We start from the raw sequence: 9,944 nt of genomic DNA on the forward strand, positions 1-9,944 counted from the left end.
TAACTCATGAAGAGTCCTTTTTTGGAAAAGAGTAGGAGTGAGGATAAAAGATGTGCCATCCCTCTTATGTTAGCTGAATTCTGTAGGCCTGAAATGCGTTTTCCTGGAAGCTCCTGCATTGAAATTAATAGTTGAATTTCATGTGCACATTGGATTCTGTTCATCTTCATGTTTCTGTGGCAGGTGGAAGAATCATCCTTGTTAGTTTGAATGATGTCTTTGTTTTAGGAGTTAGGCAAGGAGAGAAAGGAATACATTGAGTGTTGATACTGATAATGGAGAACTGTTGTACTTTCTCACCAGAGAGAGCCTGGGAAGCAAGGTCATCTCACTAAGCTCAGGAGCATCGCTGCCCACTGGAAAAGTACCTATGAATAGGTGGCCTGACCAGATGGCATGATTCGTGAAGGAGAGAGAGAATCTTAGAAGGAGCTATGTAGCTTTATGATGCTTGCCCCAACTAATGTGGGGAGACTTCTGGGAAGCCTCCACATGCTGACACCTTAACTGATCCTGACTTGAGAATGCTTTATTAGGGATGTCACAGTAGTGCTAGTGTTGGGACAGATTAATGATTTATTCCCACGAACCTTCGATCAAGGGGAACTTGGATGTTTGTTCCCTAATCTTTTGTATCTTGATTCTTGAACTAAATATTTTGTGTATGTTCCACTGCCTAAATTTCATTCATAGATTTGGCTTTGCATTAGTTCCAATGTATTTCTACACCCTTATTTTGAGGTGCCTGTACGTTCAGGTATTTTTGGCTTTGAATAAATCAACTAACCCCATTCAATAGTATGTGATTCTTAGGAGTCATAGTGAATTATCATTGAAATGATTGGCCCGCTAAGGATTTCTCTCCCCCCACGCTTTCATGCTGAGACAAAGTACCATTGACTCAAGTTTCTAGAGCATATCTTGAACGTGGAAACTCAGCTCATTCAGTTTGTAGCAGAGTAGGATGGTTCTCACATAAAGCAGGGGAGGGATCCATAAAAACTAGAAAAGAGACCCTAGACCACTAGAAACCCGAAATCGAGCCCAGTGATCAAGAAAGGAGAGTGACAGACTTTGACGTAGACCAAAGTAGTTTGACGGTGCGGCGAGAACAGTGCTGAACAGAGAAGTGAGTATCAATAGAGATGCGTTGTGTGGTAGATTGCTAGAGTAATGTGCTTGTGTGATGTCTGGCAGAGCTTGTGTGTGAGTCGAGTGAATGTGGTCTCATGCCGGGCGTGGTCCAAGGATTGAGATTTGAGTTTCAGGTCCCAAAGTGGCCTAAGATCCAGGCATATATTAAATGGTGTGGAAGACACAGAGTTACTAGGATTGTCTGATCGCAGATTTGAGGAGCTGTCGTGAGACGTCATCTACAGTCCCACCTAAGACATGGAACTTTGTGGGAATGGTACGTGTGGGAATTGTGTGGTAAACCTTGTGTTCAGGGGTGGACTACATTGATTTGGGTGATCAGCGCAGGTCGAGGGTCGCCGTGCATGAATGTTCTTGGATGATTGAATTCTAGCAATCTTGTAGAAAGCAGACAATTACGGAGTTATGATTGTGTGAGTGAAGGTAGACTGAGAAATTGTGAAGGAGGTGAACCGCTGCAAGGAAAAAAGATTACTTCAGAGTGTGCTTCGCTGCAATAGGTTAGTTGGTGTAACGCATTGCTGGGCTTGGTTGGTAGTCATAAGGAAATTTGTGATTGAGAACAATCCTATCTATTATGGGGAAATGTTGATTTAGGAAAAAACAAAGGGAGAGCGAAGAAATACGTCCTTATCCGCTGATAAACAATCAAACAACAAAAGGGACGGACCCTACAGGGAAATCTAAAACACTGCAACACTGTGCCAGGAAGGATAGGAAAGACAAACCATTAGGTTTTAAAAAGAACCTTCACCCATCAACCTAGTTGGTGGCATGCTTCATCATTGGGTTCCCACCTGGGTTGACAAATTCAACCCATGTGTGCTACGATGCTTGATTACAGCAGAGCAGTTGGTTTTTGTGAAGGGGTGAGATCAAAGTGTAAAATAAAATTGCCTCTAGGATCCTTCGTAGAGATAGAACAACTTTATTCATGAGGTCCGAGGACAAGGTTAAAAAAGCAAAGTTGGATAGTGTAAAAACTATATTGATATTTGATATCCAAATAGTGGTCTACATGTTTCAGCCTAGCAATACAATTAAAAGGCTTTCTTCAGGACCAAATAGTGCAGTGGGGCTAAATTAAAAAGGCCTTGTGAAATTTCAACACATAGACTAAGCTGTTCTGTGAGTGCGGGGGTATTGCTGTACTTACGGTTCACACCGGCATTTCTAAAATCTGAAAAAACAAAGCATGAAAAACGTTCAAATTAGAGTGGATACTAGTCAACAAGGTAAATAAACCTCATGTGCTCTATTCAATCATGCCCATATTCCCATAGCCAAGTGTAGGCAGGGTGAGCTAAAGAATGATGATGGATTCAACCTAGATCTGTGACTGGGGGTGAGTATCTTAAAAGTTTCAGCTCTTCGTCCATCATCTTCTTGTGTTTGCAGGTGACAAACACTACAGTTGCCACATGGGAAATGTCCTTTGATGTTTGGTAGTCCCCATGCGTTAAGACCTGGGTGGGTCTGTTGTTCTTGTATTCTTGGGTGTGTGGACAGAAAGCTGTCTTTCAGACTCCTCGCTTTCTTGTAGGAGAACATCGGGTTTTCCCAGTCTAATTTACCTGTTTGCAGAATCCTCCAATGTTTCTTGATGATTTTGGACACCTGGTTGGAAATGGTGCTGTATGTGGTAACACAGGTAAGTGGTATTGCAGGATCACTGAAAGAATATCGACTACCAAAATATCGACTACCCAAAATATCGAGGAAAAAATATCTACAGCAAAAAATATTGAGTTTGTATGTACAAACAGGTAAGTACAAAAATATCGAGTACAAAATATCGTTTACAAAAATATAGTTGTAAAAAATATCGTATTTACTAAAAACAGTGTTAAATTAAATTAATATTAATAATTAATTACTAAAATATACTTAAAATTACTTAAATTAACTTATAATAATTAAATAATTAATGAAAGTTAAATAAATATTTTTTTATTTCATATTTATTAAACATATATATATAGTAATAAAATATAATAAAATAATACCCAAAAACTGAAAACTGACCCTGAACCCTAAAAATACCCCTTTACCCAAAAACTGAAAACTGACTCTGAACCCTAAAAATACCCCTTTACCCAAAAACTGAAAACTGACCCTGAACCCTAAAAATACCCCTTTACCCAAAAACTGAAAACTGACCCTGAACCCTAAAAATACCCCTTTACCCAAAAACTGAAAACTGACCCTGAACCCTAAAAATACTTCTTTACCCAAAAACCCAAAACTGACCCTGAACCCTAAAAATACCCCTTTACCCAAAAACCCAAAACTGACCCTGAACCCTAAAAATAAAAACAATTAATTTTACTATCTATAGTATATACTTACATATTTTCACTTTCTATATTATTTACAGTCGATATTACTGCACTTACCTTAAAAACGATATTTTGGCTGTCGATATTCTGTCCAGTCGATATTTTGTCCAAACGATATTTTTTCCTCGATATTCTGTCCAAACGATATTTTGGAGTCGATATTATGTCTGTGCACCGGTATCGCAGTATCAGTGCTTGGTGTCTATTCCAAAAGGCCATCCCTAATCTGATTTCGGGCCTATTTTTGGGTGGTCCTAAGGATTTTCTCCGGGTATCCACGTTCTCTCAGTTTGGAAGAGAGGGATGATGCTTGCTCTTTGAAATCCTCAACATCACTACAGTTCCTCCGAAGTGAAAGGTATTGGCCAAAGGGCAGGTTTTATCTTAGCGGCCTAGGGTGGAAACTATCAAATTGCTGAAGAGAGTTGTTGGTTTAGGGTATGTTTCGTCCTGAGTTTGCCATTTTCGGTTATGATTTCCACATGAAAGAAAGCGATCCTTTTGTCCTCATTGTGTGTAAACTTGAGACTCTTATCACAATCATTGATCAAATTCAGAAAGGGGGTGAGGGTCTCTTCCTGTCCTTCCCAGATCAATAGAATGTCATCAATGTAACGTTTGTAAAAAATAATATTCTTTTTGAACGGCGTGCTGGAATTGAGGATGTATTTCATCTCAAATTTGAACACATGCAGACCTGCCACACTCGGGCCAAAGGTGCTGCACATTGAAGTGCCATAGGTCTGCAGGAACAGGTCACCTTCGAATTCAAAAAAGTTTTCTTTCAATGCCATTCCTGCACACTCTAGTACAATTGACATTGGGGTGTTGTATTCCCATGTTGTTGCCTCCAGGGCTGTTTTCAGAACCCGCATTGTGTCATCTTGGGGGAGGCTAATGTACAAGCTCTCAATGTCAAGGCTGACCAAAAGAGAAGTTTCAGTTGTCTCAGCAGGTCTTGCGTGTCCTTCAAGTAGGTGGAAGTAGTATGAACTATTGTTTTTAGGAAGAAATCGCAGAAGCGGGAAAGTGGTTCTAAGAGGGAACTAAAACCTAAAACTATCGGGCGACCAGGAGGGGGTTCCGGTTTTTATGTATTTTTGGAAGGTTGTAAAAGTAAGGAATTTTTGCATCCCCTGCTGTCAAGAACTAATATCTCCTTGGGTTTCAGCATTCTCGACTAGGATTTAGATTTTTTCTTTCAAACTTTCAGTGGGACCGTTCTGTAAAAGTCGGTAGTTCTTCTGATCACCTAGTAAACGTCTGCACTCTGCTTGGTAATCCTTTTTTTTAAGAACTATCCCACCCCCTTTGTCAGCTTGTTTGATGACAATGTCATTGTTGTTACGTATGGTTTCTAGTGCTGCAAATTTTTATCTAACCATGCAATGTTGTAAGGTGTTGCAGGATCTGTTTAGGGGAGATCAGGGTGTTGTTACTCAAGTGGGTAAAGAAGCACCGCCCAAGGATACTCCAGTACATTATCTGGCGAAAAATGTAGGACTTTATACAATAATTTGCCTTCAAAATTGGCATAGGATCACCTAAAAAGGAAGGGGTTTTGGCATGTCCACGCTATGCTTCATTCCGATTGGAGGTGTTGTATCAGTTGAGAGGAGGGATGTCTGCACTGTACCTTCTGCCTAGACTAACACAGTTTGAGGCATTAGAGTCATGGATTAGAGAAGCACATGCAAAGAACAGGGAGAGATTCTAAGGGAAGATGAAGAAGGCAATGAATGCATACCAGGATGCGCAATGGGGTGTACAACTTAAAAGATGATGGGTAGACCCCATGGAGGGAGACAGGTTATACCCAGTGCTGGTGAGAGATGGAAATTATCAGGATAGGAAGGGAGGAGAAAATGGAAATGATGTGAGTGATACGGACAACAGCTTGTTAAATAGGTTATTATCCGAGCATCTTCCACCTTACATCCCACATTCAGAGGAAGGAAGGGGAGAACTGACAAATGTAGGAAATATGGAAAAAGTATCAATATCCCATACAGACTCTAGTGCAGGGAGAGTGGGAAGGATCTCGCCGGGAGTAGGCAGAGCAGGAATACCTACTCAAGGAGGTGCAGTGGAGTCAATGCTGCTTCTCAGTTACCAGAATCCCTAACGGTACCGGTCACCATCGGGCCTGTCGTCTCTGTGTAAGACCCCCAACTCAGTGGGACACTCTAGTCAGCAACAGTCAGGGTTGAAGGAGAGAATCGGTTTAGGAGGAAGCAGGAACTCCAACAGATACAGTCTATCCTTGGTGCCTGTGGAATCTAGTTCTCCTTTGCCAGTTACTTTGGAGCCTTCGAGAATACGTATTGGTTCCAGTTCAATAAGGTCCGTATCCTTAGCAAACTCGAACTCAGATTTGAGGATGTGGGAAGATTCAATGAGGGGACCGATTGGGGTAATACCAAAAGCCTGTGTAGGTCAGAGAACCTCTGGAAACCAGCATATCCTAGACACTATAAATTTAGAGAATTGGCTGAGAAATCGAAATAACGATAGAGTAGGACAGAATAACACGTTGAGTCAGGGCATGATCAAGGCTGCACTAAAGGCAAAGTTGTTGGATGTGGTGAGGTTGAAGGCTGAGGTGGATGCAATAATCAGTGGGAACTTGCCTTTGGAGAGGATAGAGACCTAGTTATTGTTTGTAGCAAAAGATGTTACACGCAAGGCGAGACAAGCACATGAGAAATTGTCAGAAATGGCTCAGAAATATGATGTAGATCTGTCTAAAATGAAAATGCTTTAGGGAAACCATAGACTGAACTACAGTGGCCAGGAATTGGAAGAGAAGAGAGTTACTGACTTGAAAACACATATGTGAGAGCTGATTATAGGGATAAGAGCTTGACAAATGGTAGGAAAATGTGGTCAAGAATAAGAACATTAGGAAGGTCACGAGAGAAACACCACCTTCTGGAGGGGGGACATTAGGAGTTGAGGCCTATCTACTGCGAGAGGTGCCTAGTGGAGGGTTTGCGCATGTTCCTTAGAGTAGGGGCAATCTAGCTGCATTCACCAATGATTTTCCTAGCCTGAGGTAGAAGACTGCCGAATGGTAGAAGCAGGTTGATCGCTTTGACAAGATCTCGAAAGTGTTGTGGCTAGATATGAACATGTTGTTCGACATTGTGGTTCCTGGTGATTTTAGGTCAGCTTGTAAAATTGCTATTGATTGGCCTTCTGCTGAGCCGGTGAGATACCCTATAACTCACGGTCCTTAGCTTTTGGTTATGAAAAAGTTCAAACAAGTGATTACATGGTTGCGGTCCAAAATAGCACCAAAAAAGTTGGTGTATGAAATTCTACAATATGCCAGGATTTGCAGTGATGAGGTGGATTCCAAGCATAGGAGGATAAAGGACAAGTTCATTCTAGTTCAAATGGGGAATGCGCAGAGTAGATCAGGTGCAGACAAATGGGGTAAAAACAGGTAGAAATCAGGGACATGTCAAGGAGGGTTCCAGGACATCCCGAATAACTCTGGACCGGGAAGAGGGAAAGGTGCCCTTATAGACCCTGAAACAGGAATTGACATCGCCAAGTTAAATAAAATGTCCGCTTGCCATTTTAGCCACAAAATCAGGCATTGGAAGCGTGAGTGTCGATTACATCTGGTAAATCAGATGCAAGAGGCTAAGGTTGCACAAATGCCAAAAGTGGTAAACACCGAGACAAGACCAAGGTCTTAAATGGGTGTAGTCAAAATCAATTAGTGCAACTGCGGCAACCTCAGAGAATTCTGCTGAGCAATCGAGCGTACCACCAAATGACCTTTATAGAAGCATTAGACAGACTAGGACCTGTCACAATGACGGTGCCTGAGTGAGGAAGGAGACTGTACCCTTGGGGCAGTCAGAGAGGTAGACCAGAGTGGACCATATGTGGAGGCAGACGTAGGCGGTCATCCTATTGATACTGGTGCTACCCGTTCTACTGTGGGATCTGCAGTAGTCCCAAACCTACCCCTCTCTGGATAATCAATCCAAGTTGTAGGAGTTGCCAATAAGAGAATAACAAACACTTTGACAGAAGAGGTACCAGTGAAAATAGGAACCTTTCAGGATCAACACCAATTTGTGGTGTGCGATTCGAGTCCAGTCTGTTTGTTAGGGCGTGATCTCTTATGTAAACTGAACTGCACCATTTATTGCCCGCTGAAGGGAATTGAGTTACAGTCCAATGATGATGACATTGAATTCAAGTTAGCAAATCAGAATCACTGCATAGACATGTTCTCCGTATTGACAGTGGAAGACATCCTGCTGGATTTGAGAGACACTGTCTCTCCAGTGGTGTGTGGTTTCACGGGGGAAGAAACAGGACTGATTCCAGGAGTGGAGCCAGTCCGCAAACAAATTAAGCCAAATGCAGAATTTCCAAGAACGCTTCAATACCATCTGACACAGATATGGTGGCAGGGATTACGCCTGTGATTGATTCCATGATTACGCAGGGTTTATTGAAGAAGATCGTAGGAAGACCTTGCAATCACCTCTAATGGGAATGCAGAAGCTGAGTGAAAAATATTGCATAGTTCAAGATCTTAGAAAAATAAACATCATTGTGATTCCATGTTGTCTCATGGTACCAAATCCATCTGTAATCCTGTTTTGGATCCCTTGCAAAGCTGATTGGTTTACTGTGATTGATTTGTGGCAAGAATTTGTCTCCATCCCATTGCATGAGGAAAGCTAATTTTTATTTACTTTCCATCTGGAGAATCGTATCTTAACATGGTGTTGTATCCCTCAAGGGTATACTGAGAGTCCATCTATCTTTAATTAAGTTTTGAAAAAAGAACCTTGAAAGCTTGATATTTCCCCAGAATTCAGTGTTGGTCCAGTACACAGATGATCTCCTAATTGTATTGGAGACACAAGAGGCGTGCAGGGATGATACTATTGCCCTACTGAATCACTTAGCTGAAAATGGACTCAAGGTGTCACCGAACAAGCTTCAGTACTGCCTAACTGAAGTTCAGTATTTGGGTCATTGCATTGAAAAAGGCAAGAGGAAGGTATCATCAGACCGAATAGAGGCAATCATAAAAATGAAGGCCCCTACCATACAAAATGAAGTCAGGATGTTTTTATGAATTGTTGGCTCCTGCCGACAATGGATCCCAAATTTCTCCTCCAAGGTGAAGCCTTTTCAGAAGTTGACTCACAAGGATGTGAGTGATCCGCTACCCAGGGATAACGATTGCTTGATTGCCTTCTTAGAGCTGAGAGAGTGCCTTTGTCGCGCTACAGCTTTAGAAATGCCTGATTATAACAACACATTTTTACTCTTCTGATGTGAGCGGAACAGTTGTGCTCTTTCTGTACTCAGCCAGACACATGGGGGTATTCATAGACCAGTCACCTATTTCTCAGCTGCATTAGATCCTGTAGCTTCAGCATTGGCAGGTTGTCTCAAATCCGTTGCTACAACAGGTGTGAGCATTGAAAGGTGTGAAAGCATTGTGATGAGTCATCCACTTACTGTACATGTTCCACACTCAGTTGAGGTTCTTATAACAAGAACCAGAATGCAATATTTGACAAATAATAGGTTTACAAGGTACGAGCAAATCTTGTTTGCAGCTGAAAATATGGCATTGAAGTGATGTTCTGTGTTAAATCCTGCTATCTTGTTGCCCATTCCAAATACTGATAGGGAAGATTGTGAGGACAATGACTGGCTGGATATTACTGAACTCTGTACCAAACCGAGACCTGACTTTGCCGATGGACCATTGTCTGATTCTGACCAAGTCCTTTTTGTTGATGGGTCATGCTTAAGGGACAATAAAGGTTATCTGAGACAGCATTTGCTGTCAGCACAATTTCTAAAGTTGTGGTAGATGCTTGTCTACAGGGAATATATTCCACAAAAGTAGCTGAAATCATTGCCCTAACTCGTGGATGTCTTGTCTCTGAGCAGATCTGAGTCACCATCCATACCGATAGTACGGTTTTGGTGTAGTTCATGACTTCGGACAGCTATTGTCACAGAGAAGGTTCTTAACATCATCAGGATCTCCTAATAAGTGAGAAAACTGTTGGAAGCATTGCAACTACCAAAAGAAGTGACCGTTTTGAAATGTGCTGCACATGGGAAGGGTGAGGATTTTGTAACGTGGGTCACAGGTACACGGACTAAGTTGCCTGCTTTTGTGCCACATATGCATGTATCTTTAATGGGGAATATTCTGGAGATATCACAGACAGGACCAAGCTCAGCATGGTGCTAGCTGTTGCAGATACATGGGATGAAGTTAAGCGTCTGCAAGGGGAAGCGTCGGACCAGGGACAAGCCAGATGTATCAGAGCAGGATGTGAAAAGAGAGAGGATGCCATTTGGGTTTCAACTGATGTTAGAGCTGTGTTGCCGGATTGTTTGCTGAGTCCTATGGCGAGACAGATTCATGGAGCATCTCAATAAGGGAGA

Source organism: Lissotriton helveticus, chromosome 7, assembly GCF_964261635.1.
Source record: "Lissotriton helveticus chromosome 7, aLisHel1.1, whole genome shotgun sequence".
NCBI classification, from domain to species: domain Eukaryota; kingdom Metazoa; phylum Chordata; class Amphibia; order Caudata; family Salamandridae; genus Lissotriton; species Lissotriton helveticus.